The sequence below is a fragment of the Aedes aegypti genome, unplaced genomic scaffold (assembly GCF_002204515.2).
Source record: "Aedes aegypti strain LVP_AGWG unplaced genomic scaffold, AaegL5.0 Primary Assembly AGWG_AaegL5_hic_scaff_1143_PBJ_arrow, whole genome shotgun sequence".
Classification (NCBI taxonomy): Eukaryota; Metazoa; Arthropoda; class Insecta; order Diptera; family Culicidae; genus Aedes; species Aedes aegypti.
The window spans coordinates 64,428-76,832 of NW_018734563.1; the positions used below are offsets into that span (position 1 = coordinate 64,428).

A 12,405-nucleotide genomic window follows, 5' to 3' on the forward strand; every position below is an offset into this window, starting at 1 on the left:
AATGTTGGTAATTCTGTTTTTCTATTGTTCTATGTTATTTGACAGCTCGAAACTCAGCCCGATTAGTGAAAGTCTTTCACTAAGTGGGCTACAGGTTTAGTGCAACGAACGAAAGTTGGTTGTATATAGATATTTTAAATCCATATGGGGTAATCAATATATTTTGGACCCCTCTATATTTTGGACCATTTTCCTGAAAATTCCCAGTTTAAATCGAAAGATCAACTCAATTCGTATGCCATTTGGAAATATAGGACTATTTCGTACTTGCATCAACCGTTTGTACATAGAACATGTGTTTATTTTATCTGAAATTAATTAAATCTAATCGGTTCATTCATGTAAGCGTTACAACACGTTACACACAGAAATTGAGGGTCCAGAATATATTGGTGTGTATAGACATTTTTAACTCGTAGATGAAGTTTTTCTCTACATTGTGGCATGTTCTTTGACTTTGCTACGCTATGCAATTGATTTATTGGGACAAAAAACTAAAATCACTGACTGTCAAAATGCGGAAAAAACCTATTTGTTGACAGACCTCGGATGTATGCACGCTGTGAACTAGACTATCGAAATTCATACATTTTTCCTTATGAAAGGTAGAACGTTTACTGCTATACGAACGCTTTATCTTTAGCATCACCCCACTACAAGGCGTCGATAGGCGCGGAGTGTACGCACGGGCCTATCGATCGAAAGGTCCTTGGCTCGATACCAGGTTGCCGCGAAAACGTTTTTGTTTTCAAATTTTGGTTTCATAAGGCAGAGTTATGAATTTTAAGCCGATTTATTGTGGTAAATTCTTATAAGTGACTCCTATCAGAGTAGAATTTAAAAAAATGTGGCGCAATGTCAAAATTGGAACAGCGACGAACTCTCATTTCCATTCAAATCCGCGTTCCATTGTTCGATGTTCCATTACTCGATATCGACTCATGGAACCATACTGAATTCAAAAAATCATGGTTACTATGATGGTCCCCTCAAACAGCTTTCCAAGGAATACCTGTTCCATGACTCGATGGTCGCTTCAATATCGGCTCATGGAGGTTTGACTGTAATACTTTTGGGCGAAGTCGAAATGGGTGTAAATGTCGCAATATATGATCAAAGTATTTTAGACAGAGCGTTACGCGTATATGGGTTTATTTACCATTTTTGACACCCACCCACCCCCTCATAATGCATTTTGTATGAAAATTTTTCAAATTTTATATGAGCTGTAACATGTCAAGGACACCCCCTTCAGCGTTATGACATTTGTGAATGAGCCCTATAATTTGGCCATTTACGGCAAACTCAAATGTAGGTGCCCAAATTATATACGCCTAACGCTCTGTCCAAAATACATAAAACACCCTATGAAGTCTTATATTGCAAAATGTATGAGTATTAGATAAAGACTTACTTTTTAGTAATTTTAAGTCGATATTTTGTTTTTTTTTTACTAACTTGACATTAATTTCTGTACGAATATTAAATCGAGTCACTGTATCTCAAGGTCAGCAACAACAGTTTGTTATTCTTTTTATTTGTTTGCTTTCCTTGTCCCGATTAATAGTTGTATAACTAACAGGATATCGTACGTTTAATAAATTACAATTACAATTATTTCATCATCTTCCATCTCCCCCACTGATCAACCCCTGAAGACGCCTGTGTCGTTGTTACCTCCACCTCCTCAAGAATCGCACTTTCTTCTTGACCCAGTGATTTGTTGTCAAAAAATAAAAGGTCAGAAACGGGATTGCAATTTGCGATGAAATTATGTAATTTAGAAACGAAACCTACCTGCACAACAATCACTGGATATCCGCAAAGAAACCGGTGTTCCAATGGACAATTCCCAAACTGCTTCTTGCGACGACACCAAAGAATACACTTCCAGAAAATCAATTCCTTCTCGAAGCTTTCCGTGCACAAAAATCACCACAAATCGAAGAAGCACTTTTTATCCGGGAACTTGATATTTTTGGACAATATATTTCCTGCACTGCTGATAATGTCGGCAACAATTTTCGCGTCGAAACGAATCCGAAATCCGCTAACACTTTATTCGCAAGCACTTTTCATAACGCCACCACGACACGGGGCATCCGCAAAAACGAGCTCGAAAAAATTCTTCGACACCGGAGCGAGCAGGGCGAAAACTTTGTGACTCCTCTTCGTTTCGTTTTGCAGTTTTTACTCTTCTGTGACGATGATTCGTGTATTTTTCCTTTTGGGCCTGTTTTTCCGCTGCTGACTGCGACTGACTATCGACTGACTGACAACTTTTTGTTATCTTCGTTTTTGTTTTGACGTTTTCGTCGGCGTCCAGCAAACGCAAAACGTCAACGGGCGCCATGTTAGCCCGCGGTTGGTCGGAAGGATGGTGAGCATTGAACGCACTCATCGTTTTCGTGGCGCATTTTGAACGTCTTTGAAAGGCGCTAAACACGTGATTGTTAAGAGTTGTGAACATAATTGTTTGAATTTAGATTTGATATTTTTGGAATAATAAAGGGCTCATTCATTTATTTCATAACGCTAAAATTGGCTATTTTGGATACCCACCCACCCGCTTGTAACGCATTTGTATGAATATTATTCAGTTTTTGTATGGGCCGTAACATCGCACACTGGGGCAGAATCGAAAAAACGCGGAAACAACCTGTAGTTCTTCGGAATGAAGAGATAGAGGTTTGGTGTCTTCAGCGAAAATGGTCCTTTCAATGAGACCGATTTTTTGACATAAAGTCATATATTTTTGTATTATTCGCATAAATGACTCATATGCCATTTCGGCCAAATGACATTTTAGGTGTATGGTTTCTTCGGCAAAGTTGTTCATTGTTTTATGCTGAAAATTATTGCTGAAGACGTCAAATTTCCAAGGCCTACTATTTTGAAAATATAGACAATTTTTAAGAATATGGTGCTCAAAAACGTAATATTTGAGTTTTGCATGTATTTTTTCCAGTTTTCGAGCTGTCAAAGCAATTGATGCACAAGCAGCAAAATTTAATGCGTTGTTATGCGTTGATTTCGCTCATTTTTTCGCCGATTAAATAACTTCGTGCCACTAAAGTGGATAATCACGCCTCGGGCCGTAATACTCCGCGCAATAATGTGCAAAGTTCGCAATCCAACATAATTATTCGCCGTGACTACGATAAAACTCCGTCGGTAACCTCAATCGTTGACTCCGGTGATCGTAACGATGCCAAGCGGCTAAAACGTACCCACTGCCAGCCTTCCCCAGCCGACGATCACAATTTCCTCCCGATGGAGATCGGAACATCAATCCAACCGATGGTTGCCACACAGAACCTCTTCGAAACGCTGTCCACTGACGACCCAGATGGAAACGTAAACAACAAATCGCAATCGCCACCTAATGCCCCGAAGAAGAATCGCCGTCCTCCTCCCATCACAATCGTAAGCAAAGGTACCAAACACTCCCGCGAGCTGATGAATCTGGCCGATATCCCGCAGTCCGGTTACCAACTGAAAGCTGTTAAAGCTGGTACGCAGCTTAATGCGACGGACGAGAACGTTTTCAATGCCGTCATCAAGGTGCTACAAGACTCCAACACGGAGTTTTTCACTTACACCCCATCGCACCAACAGCCCGTACGATTCATACTCTCGGGTCTCGCACTGTATGATTTGGCGGAGCTGAAAGAGGAATTGTTGCTCAATGCAGTGCGCCCGTTAGATGTTAAAATTTTCTCTCGAAAGCAAAATGGTCCCGAAGAAACTGTGTTGTATCTGCTTTGTTTTGAGAAAGGATCTACCAAGCTTTCGGAGCTGCAAGGTGTCAAGACTCTGTTCAACACGGTAGTAAAGTGGAGATTTTTCACCAGAAAACCTGACGATTCGGTCCAGTGCCATCGATGTCAACGCTTCGGCCATGGAATGCGCTTTTGTAACATCTCTCCATCCTGTGTCAAATGCGGGGAGAAACATCTCACAGCAAACTGCAAGCTCCCGGTGAAGGCCAACCTCAAGGATGCTACCGTCTCGCGCAGTCTTATTCGGTGCGCAAACTGCAGTGGTAATCACACAGCCAACTTCCGAGGTTGCCCCAGCCGACTGACGTATATCAAGCAACTCGAAGAAAATCGTCAGCGTGCTTCCAAGAAAACTACGATGCCGAACACCCGCGCACCTCCGACCTCTCTACCTAGGATCCATTCCAGCGTTCAAAATCGTTTGAACAACCCTAGCGCTGCTGAAGGACTTTCTTTTTCGCAAGTACTGCAAGGTTCCGGCCAACCAGAGCGACGTGCAGATCTTTTTTCCATCTCCGAGTTTCTTTGCCTGGCGAGGGACCTTTTTCATCGGTTGCAAGGCTGCCGTTCTAAGGAGCAACAATTTCTAGCTCTATCCGAGCTAATCATCAAATATGTGTATAATGGCTAGTTCACCCTGCCTGCGCGTAGTTAATTGGAACGGAAGATCCGTTCACAGCAAATTGCTAGAATTTTTCGACTTTGTACAACGTCATGGCATAGATGTAGCTGTCGTCACCGAAACCTGGTTACGCCCAAATACTTCATTCCTTCACCCAAATTTCTCCTGTGTTCGTCTCGATCGGCCATCAAGTGATGAAGGCGGCAGAGGAGGAGGTGTACTAATAGCTGTGCGTAAAGGATTGGTTTTCAAGCAGCTGAATATTTCGACCAAAAAAATCGAGGCTACAGGAGTTACCATCTCAACGACTGGTAATAATGAAATATGCATAATTGCTGCATACTTCCCTGGTACGCGTCGGGGCTCTGAGTGGTCCCAGTTTCGACGTGAAATCCGCTCTTTGGTCACGCAAAACTCACCGTATTTCGTCATTGGGGATTTAAACGCCAGACATCGTTCTTGGAACTGTGTCAAGAATAACAAAGCTGGAACTATCCTGTGTCAAGAGGCGTCACACTCCGGCTTCAATATCAACTTTCCTGACTCCCCTACGTTTATTCCTGCAGGGCGAGGAAGCCCATCCACGTTAGACATTGTGCTGTCTAACAATTTGGTCAACATGTCGAAACCAATCGTTCACAATGAGCTGTCGTCTGACCACCTGCCCGTTACCTTCGAGATCAGTTTGTCGGCCGATCCTGTGGCAAACACTGCCACTGTTCGTTGCTATGCACGTGCAGACTGGCTTGCTTTCCAACGGTTGATTAACACCAAATTGTGTCCGAACGACCCTATGTTTTCCAACATCCGCGATGAAAATGGAGTTAATACTGCGCTCAATTTCTTCAAAGACGCTCTTCTCGACGCAGAATCGTTTGCTGTGCCGCTGATCACCCCTCGTCCGTACGATGTAGCGCAAATTCCCGACGAAACAAAACTCCTCATCCAGCTTCGTAACCGGCGTCGACGGCAGTGGATGAGAACCAGAGATCCTATGCTTAATGTATATTCTATTACACTTCGAGTGAAACCATTTAAGAGTGTATTCAGCAGTCAGCGCAAGCGCAGGCGTACGCGCAACACTGCTGCCGAACATATAAATAATAATAAACAAGCCCGAAGAGGCTCTCTTCAGTTTTTACACCTCAAACGAACAAGTTGTGTTTTGCAGTCAGTGATAAAGAAAACCCCCAAGTTCCCCCTGATTACATTGAGGATAATCCTCCAAGTACGGTTTACCGTGTCCGTTTAAGTGCGTGAAGGTTTCACCCATAATCCGGTTAGCATCAGGAACTTCAAATATAATAGTGGCGACGAGGAAAATTGGTGCGCGAATCGTTTTTTTGGCATGCGAAAAGTGCAGCAGCTCGTGCGGGTGGAGATTTTTTTCAACTCCCAAAGGAGGGAGAAATAGCCCGGTGCAAAACTGGCTGTGTGGTAAGATAAAGGTAAAACTAGGCACGCGGAACAGTGAAACCAAATTCCGCGAGTGAAAATTTGGAATATTTCGACGGTATTTACCGACGGTAAGAAGGCGCAATTATTGTCTATCGAAACGCCATTTGCTTTGGTGGCGACGGTTGTATAAGAACAAAAGTAACATCATTAACACAATTAAATCCTTTATATTGCAGGGTACAATTCTCATTTTGCAAATTTAATAAGAGTGTTTTCTTTTTATTCCTAGTAGACAACTGCACAGCGGATTTTGCGGCGTCAATTGCAGGTTCTACCGGGAGGATTCCTGGTGCAATTCAACTTTCGCTACGTGGTGGCGAGTGGCTTTACCCTTCCCGCTTGTTGGCGAGTATTACGTTTGGCTTTGGTGAGGTTACGTTTCGATCGGGTGAGTAAGGAAATTTTTTGTTACGACTCAGTTGTGAAGAATAGACTGGTTCAAAAATTGTGTAACTACATTGGTTATTGTGAAACTTTTTTAAACATTTGACGAAGTGATTAATTTTGATTGTTGTCAAGAAACATTTTAATCGATTTAAAATTTTAATAGCAATTAGTGTAGTGAATCAGTTGTAAAATTAGCCTATTTTTGCATTTTGCTTAAGTTTTTGGCAAATATGGCTTATGTGGTAGCTTCTAATATTGAACCTTACCGTAAAGGTCAATCTTTTGCTACTTGGATCAGACGATTATCATTCCATTTCCGAGTGAACAAGGTTAATGACGAACAGAGAAAAGACCAAATGTTTCTTTTAGGTGGAGATTACCTTTTTAGTGTGGCGGACAAGCTTTATCCGACCGAAGCGATGATGGAAGAAGTGTCCTATGAAATTTTGATTCAAAAGCTTAAGGAGAGACTTGACAAAACTGATTCAGTCTTGCTCCAAAGATATAATTTCAGTACAAAAGTACAGCAACCTGGGGAAAGTGCAAGTGATTTTGTTTTTTCGCTCAAAGTACTTGCGGAACATTGCGAGTTTGGTGATCAGAAGAATCTTCTCATTCTTGATCGCATTCTTGTTGGTTTAACAAACAATTCCCTCAGACATAGACTTTTTACTGAAGACAATGCTAAATTGACTTTGGAAAAGGTGGACAAAATTATCGCTTCATGGGAAATGGCGGATACTCACACAAAAGCTTTAAAGAACAATGATGTTGACCAAGTGGCTTCAATAAATACAAAATATCCATTTACTGATGGAAGACAAATGCCTGCACATAGGATGAAAGAAATGCGTCAAGATTATCGTAATGCAGTAAATAGTCGTTTTGGTTTTCGATCCATGGATGATCGTCGCAAAGCTAATTTCCAATTTCAGCAACAAAAGCGTCGAGATTTACCAGCAGGTGCATTTCTTCGGCGAGGCAGAATGGACGGCAAGCAATGGACGTCGAATCAGCGCATTTGCGACTACTGTGGACGTAGAGGACATTTACGATGGAAGTGCTACAAACTCAAGGACGATATGAGTGAGAAAGAAGTCAACCATATTTCCAATGAGATTTCCACTGACTCGGATGCTGTGGACGAAGAGCTGGGCAGGCTTATGACCATTGACTGTAGTTTGGATGATGATATATCAGGTGATCTAGAATGTATGCATGTTTCATCCATTGACAAGAATGATTCTTGTTTGCTAAATGTATCTATTGAAAACATTGATGTACAGATGGAGGTTGACAGTGGCTCTTCTGTTACAGTAATGGACAAAAATTTATTTGCTTCAAAATTTGACCTTCCCTTGTTGAAAATCTCTAAACAACTTGTTGTGGTAAATGGTTCCAGATTAGAAGTGTCTGGAGAAGCTAAGGTTGAGGTTCAATACAATGGCAAGTTGTCAAAATTAAATCTTTTAGTGCTTGATTGTGATTACCAGTTCACGCCTTTGCTAGGTAGACCATGGTTGGATGAATTCTTTCCCAACTGGAGAAATTTTTTTGGTAATTCGTTGCCAGTAAATAATAACATAAAAGATAATAATGAAGCACTAATTGCTCATACTAGGCCAAAAGTTCCTGACGTAATTGTCAAGGATCTTTCTAATCCTACGAATAATTGCAAAACAGGTTTAGCTTTACATAGTAACGTTCCAATTTTTAAAACTGTGTATGACGTACCGTTTTATTTTCGGGAAAATATTTTAAAGTGTATCCATCAATTTATTACAAAACAATCTATGATAACTTTTCAAGTCACAACACAGGCAAATGTTGATATCATTGACAATGCAGCTTTCTGGTTGCGATTTCCAACAAAAATGGTATCTGCCAATGAGTATGGTCAAAAATTTGTAGACAGTAATAATTTAGGGAAAAATTTGTCCTGTAATTCTGAAGATAATGAGAAGTTTGTTGCTGCTTGTACAAGCAATGCAAGTTTGGCAATTCATCTAAAACTACATAATAATTCCAAATACAAATCTATCATGACACCATTTAGTGAGAAACAATTCTACAATGTTTATTTCGATTATCGTGCCTTCTTTTTGATGGTGAAGAATTTCTCTAAATGGGTGGAGGTAAAGAATAGTACAAATTTTTCAAAAGCTAAGTTGAAACTTGTTGGATTTCTTACAACTTTTGGATTTCCAGACGAATTGTCGGACAATGGGTTTTCTCTAATCTTGTATTCATTGAAAAGATTAAATCATCCTGCTAGTATTTGCCGGAAACAGATATTTGAGAAAATAGTAAAGTATGACAATTTTATTGTGAAATGGTTTTCAATGCTAAGAATACTTGAGATGAGTTTAGAAATCCGGATATTTGTATATATACGTTTTGTCTTGACGTTGAAAGGTAGATTTCCTTCTAGAACAATTACATTTCTGCATTTGCACGAAAAATGGATAGAAGCATCTTTTCTCAAACGGTTTTATAAAAACTTATTACAGACCATGGTTGGACATAAGATGACAGCTACAACACATCCAACTCAAGTTCGGTTCATTAAGGATGGACGAGATTCACGGGGTCAACTAAGACCAACGACGAGAATGGTCAAGACTGGTCGGCCGATCCTGACTGTCGAGCAACCCGAGATGTTTTCCATTACAAACGAGTGCGATGTCGGGCAACTACCTGATCGAGGAAAAAGAGAACATTCAAAGATAAGAAAAAGTAGATTGAAGAAAAGAAAGTTTCCGTCAGATCTGGTAGTGCTTACTGGCCTACCAAGGCGTTCGAAGATATTTAGGGATATTAGAATAAGAAGTGAAAAGTATCATTTGTAGTTTCGATTGAATTATTGTTCAATCTTCTAAAGGGGGAAGAATTAATGTATATTCTATTACACTTCGAGTGAAACCATTTAAGAGTGTATTCAGCAGTCAGCGCAAGCGCAGGCGTACGCGCAACACTGCTGCCGAACATATAAATAATAATAAACAAGCCCGAAGAGGCTCTCTTCAGTTTTTACACCTCAAACGAACAAGTTGTGTTTTGCAGTCAGTGATAAAGAAAACCCCCAAGTTCCCCCTGATTACATTGAGGATAATCCTCCAAGTACGGTTTACCGTGTCCGTTTAAGTGCGTGAAGGTTTCACCCATAATCCGGTTAGCATCAGGAACTTCAAATATAATAATGCTGAAACAAATTGTTTTGTCGTTAAATGATCGCATTCGTGGAGAATGCGCAAACGCACGGTTCAGCAAGTTTTCTCACACGTTAGCTACTATGGAGCGGGGCGATAATAAACTTTGGCGCATCACCAAAGCTTTAAAGAAAACGACTAAGTACAGCCCTCCACTGCGCAGTGGAGACACGTTATACGCTTGTCCTAAGGAGAAGGCCAAACTGCTTGCTGAAAGTTTCGCGCTTGCTCACAACAATCAAGCTACTAGTGATAGGGACACTGTTGAAGCTGTTGAGCGTTCTGTCGAACAGATCGACCTTTCTCCGCCTGTGGCCGATAACTCCTGGTTAGTCCGCCCCAAGGAAATTGCCACAATCATTCGCAATTTGAAACCCAAAAAGGCGCCTGGTCATGATGGAATCAAAAACATGCTTCTAAAACGCCTTCCACGAAAAGGGTATGTAGTTCTCGCTAAAATTTTCTCCGCTTGCCTCAAACTATGCTACTTTCCCGCTGACTGGAAACACGCTATAGTTGTCGCCATTCCGAAAGCGAATAAGGACCATTCCATACCTTCTAACTACAGACCAATCAGTTTATTGCCAACATTGAGCAAACTTTTCGAACGCGTCATTTTGACGCGCATCGAGAAACACCTGGAGACAGTTCGTTTGATTCCTCATGAACAATTTGGGTTTCAAAAAGGACATTCTACCAGCCATCAAATCGTGCGGATGGTGAAGGAGGTAAAACGTAATTTCCAGCAAGGAAAATCATCAGGCCTAATCCTCCTTGATGTAGAGAAAGCGTACGATTCAGTATGGCAAGAAGCGATCTTGCACAAGATGTTGCTGGGTAATTTTCCGATGTCGATTCTGAAAATAATGCGAAGCTTCCTGAAGGATCGTTCCTTCCAAGTGGCAGTAAACGATTGTACATCTGATCAAATGTCCGTACCATTCGGTGTTCCTCAAGGTTCTGTTCTGAGCCCAACACTATACAACATTTTTTCCGCCGACATAGTAAAGGTCAACGGAGTCCAGTACTATTTTTTCGCTGACGACACTGGTTTTCTTGCCTCACATCGCGACGCAGGAACAATAATCGACACGCTACAGCATGCCCAGAACTCCATCCAAGAGTACCAACAAAAATGGAAGGTGAAAGTCAACCCTACGAAATCGCAAGCCATTTTCTTTACTCGCCGTCGTAGCCCCCGTCATCTACCCCAGAGATACGTTTCTTGCAACGGTGTGGACATTCCATGGTCACCAAATGTTGGTTATCTTGGTATAACCCTGGATCAGAAGCTAAAGTTTGGTTGTCACGTGACCAACTGCCTCCAAAAATGCGATAAGGTCGTCAAAATGCTGTACCCTCTTGTAAAAAGACGCTCCCGTTTGGACCCTGGTATCAAGATCCTGTTATACAAAACCGTTCTCAGGCCAACGGTTGCGTATGGCTTTCCTGCTTGGTACGACTGTGCACAATCACACCGGAAGAAAGTTCAAGTTAAACAAAATCGTTTGCTCAAGATGATTCTTGATTTGAGCCCTTTTCATCCGACTGACGAGGTACATCGACTTGCCGGCGTTGAGCGGATCGATGATTGGTTTCAGAGATTAATGCCTAAATTCCTGGACAGCTGTTCGTCATCTGTAAATCCTCTTTTACAAGAGCTGGCCGCATAGCTGTGATGTGATATTATATTTAAGCTTTTCTTTTTTCTGTCTTTTTTCTAAGCAATTTCGAAGGTTTTTTTTTGTGCTTTTCCTTCCTTGTCCAAATAGTTGCTTGTCGTTGATTTTCACAAAATGTGTTTTTTGTTCTATGTCATTGTTGTAAGGAAGTCCATATCTCGATAGTTAAACTCTAAAAACAAATTGTAATAGCTAAGGTAAAAATAAAAATATTTGAAATTTGAAAATTTGAAAATGTATTTTTTCAATTAAAATGCCATATATCGCCTATGACTATGTCATTTATTGGCATAAAGCAGGTCTGGTAAAAATTGGACGTTAAAAATAAAATTATGTTTGATTTTTCAAAGAATATTTCCAAAAAACAGGGATATTGCGTATAGGCCATTCTTGCGATCGGGAAAGTTCGGGCAGTTATTTTCATCGTCATCCACTTACGAAAGGTCAGAGCATTATTGTCTTTTAATATCTAGGATATGATATTTAATATATTTTTTCTACGCGATCTGAAAGTATGCTAAGCTTATAAAAAGGTTAAAAATTATTCTACATCAAAATTAAGCAGTTTTCCAATGAAAACAAAATTTGAAAATAATAATTAACATTTTTGCGGTTCACTGGTAGCTAAATTCACTCAAATATGTGTTATATACATTGCCTTTACATTGCCCTATTCGAAAAAATGACCTAAGCGCCAGACTCATATCAAACCATTTCGGTAGAATGACAATTAAGGTATGTATATGATTTCTTCGGCAAATTTGATCGTTATTTTATGACATTAATTGCTAAAGATGTAAAATTTCCAAAGCCCACTATTTTTGAAAAAACTGATAAAATTGTTTTGAGTAGGTACTATATTCGGTTTCTCCGTACTACGCTCAGTACCGAAGTTTGGCAAACTTGTGTTACACTTGCACTCGTTCGTTTGTTACACTCTCAGTAATTTATATGTTTGTATATTACCTAACCTGCCATCAAATTTTAGGCAAATGGAAGCGAAATGATCGTCTTTATTTCGTCTTTGATTAGAGTGAATGCATCTGTGCATTGCGATAAGTTTTCGTTTTAGAATCATTGGCTGAAATCCAATATGCTACGAGTACTTCATGCACGCGGTATGAATAACTGTCCAACATAGAAAAGCTGTGCAAGGTTTGACATAGTTAACCGCAAGAATATTCATCATTATTTGGAGCTGTTTTTGAAAAGTTTATCGTTATTTTATCCTGAAAATAATTGCTAAAGATTCAAATTCCTGGAAG

General features: G+C 40.3%; 1 protein-coding gene across 1 annotated transcript in view; it reads right to left on the bottom strand.

Annotated features, from left to right (window-relative positions):
- Positions 1 to 2,289, bottom strand: part of LOC110680277 (serine/threonine-protein kinase OSR1-like) — a 32,942-nt gene extending 30,653 nt beyond the window's left edge. The window contains exon 1 of the mRNA XM_021856098.1: positions 1,798 to 2,289. The gene's annotated coding sequence lies outside the window, so the exon portion shown is untranslated. The remainder of the gene's footprint in view (positions 1 to 1,797) is intronic.
- Positions 2,290 to 12,405: the final 10,116 nt, after the last annotated feature.